The sequence below is a fragment of the Halyomorpha halys genome, unplaced genomic scaffold (genome assembly GCF_000696795.3).
Source record: "Halyomorpha halys isolate HHAL.00 unplaced genomic scaffold, Hhal_1.1 Scaffold390.1, whole genome shotgun sequence".
In the NCBI taxonomy this organism is placed as follows: domain Eukaryota; kingdom Metazoa; phylum Arthropoda; class Insecta; order Hemiptera; family Pentatomidae; genus Halyomorpha; species Halyomorpha halys.
This window is the reverse complement of record NW_027112043.1, coordinates 1,199,835-1,201,936: the sequence shown is the minus strand read 5'-3', so window position 1 is coordinate 1,201,936 and position 2,102 is coordinate 1,199,835. Positions and strand designations below refer to the sequence as shown.

The 2,102-nt window shown below is 36.3% G+C and overlaps 1 long non-coding RNA gene across 1 annotated transcript in view; it reads left to right on the top strand.

The window, feature by feature from the left end:
* Positions 1-298: 298 nt before the first annotated feature.
* Positions 299-2,102, top strand: part of LOC106682114 (uncharacterized) — a 3,185-nt gene continuing 1,381 nt past the window's right edge. Inside the window, exon 1 of the long non-coding RNA XR_001343349.2 lies at positions 299-511. This is a non-coding gene — a long non-coding RNA (uncharacterized lncRNA). The remainder of the gene's footprint in view (positions 512-2,102) is intronic.

The following is a 2,102-nucleotide window of genomic DNA, read 5'->3' as shown; positions in this document are numbered from 1 at the left end:
CATTAAGACTTAAATTAAAGTCTCACACATACTTATAAAGCCCATTTGTACATACATGTGCGCTTTACAAATATACGGATACTCCTCATTCGTAAACATAAGTACATTGCTTTAATGAACAGCGAAGTTTTGCATCATTAAACTGATTATAACTTGTATCACTATTATTAACTAGTGTTGCGGCCGACACATCGTTTTAAAATGAAATATCGATTGTGTAACATACGTTTTTATTGTTTAAAAAGCATATGTTCTCTTTTGTTTATTATACTATAAAAATAAAAAATAAACATTGTGAGTCTCTTTTTGTGCGCTGTTATGCTTCTTCAATCTACTTAATCTTAGTAGCCACCAGTCGGTCATCTTTGTCAGCTTAGTCAATTACTTCACGGCGGACGGACCACGTCGGCCCATCCTCCAGGAGGACAAGGCGGGCAGACATACTTCTTTTCAAAACAACCTTTACCAGGGCATAATCTACCCACAGCAGGGGCCCCATCAATCACCCACGGTGACATAAAAACATTTTTTTTTGCTCTTGTTCAACCTTTATTTAGTTTTTTAAAATAATATTTAAGAAAAGATTTTTTTGCTTTTTTTCTAGTTTGTATATTTTCTATATTTTGTTTTCCTTTATTATGTTCACTTATTATAGTATAAAATAATAACAAAACTCGGCTGTTCGTTTCTTTTGTTTTCATTTTTATATATATGCCGATGATACATGTCTATTGTCAGTGAACAATGGTCCTGACATTGTATCCCAAACCCTCCAATCCCACACCACCACCCTTGAAGAATGGTGCCAAATTGGAGGATTAAAATTAATTCCTAACACAGTGCTAACAACATACACTGACGACACATGTATACTTTCTGTATACAACGACCCAACTAATGCATCACAAACACTACAGGCACACATAACATCTATTGAAGAATGGTGTAAAAACTGGAGAATCAAAATAAATCCTGAAAAATCCCACCAGATCACCTTTACTCTCCGTCGTAAACCTCTGCCCTCCTGTCCTACAGTATCCTTTCTAGATACACCACTAACACCTGTTGAACAGATTCGATACTTAGGACTCCATCTTGACAAGAGACTTACTTGGAATCCACACACAAGACTGAAACGACAAGAAACTGCTCGTAGATTCCGATTGCTACAACACTTACTTGACAAACGCTCTAAACTTCCCATTCATTACAAAAAATTAGTATACACTACAATAATCAGACCAATTTGGACATATGGAATTGAGCTCTGGGGCTCCACCAAACCATCAAATTCTTCCCGCATCCAATCGTTACAATCCAAAATCCTACGTAAAATCCTTGATGCTCCTTATTACGTCACAAATAAACTCATTCATAAAGACCTTAACATCCCATTCGTTGCAGATTTGACCCAAAACAGATATGCGTCTTTTTATTCCAAACTCCTTAACCATCCTAACCCATTAATTCTTAATCATTCATCCTTAACAATCCCTGATAATCCTCCGAGGCGTCTGAAAAGAAGATGGCCACGGGACCTTCTAGTTTAAATTAATGTTTGAAGTACCACCAATGGGTGGTTCCTTCCCAAGATTTTCAAGTGTATATGAAACATACAACATATTTACTTATTGTATTATTTTGTACAGTTGTAAATTACAATCAATAAATAAAAAAAAAATTAATTCCAATAAATCCCACCAAACCACATTTACCCTCCGTCGCAAACCAATGACCTCTTGCCCTACAGTATCCTTTAATAATACCCCACTTATTCCTGCCGAATAGATCCGTTACTTAGGACTACACCTCGTCAAACGACTGACATGGAATCATCATAGAAGACTGAAAAGACAGGAAACTGCTCGTCGATTTCGATTATTACAACATTTACTAGACAACGGTCTAAATTGAGAATCCATTATAAAAGACTGATCTACATGATTATTATAAGGCCTATCTGGAGATACGGAGCTAAGCTTTGGGGCTCTCCTAAACCATCAAATTCCTCTCGAATCCAATCTACAGTCCAAGATCCTTCGTAAAATTCTTACTTTGTCACAAATCAAGTCATCCATCATGACCTCAATGTCCCATATGTT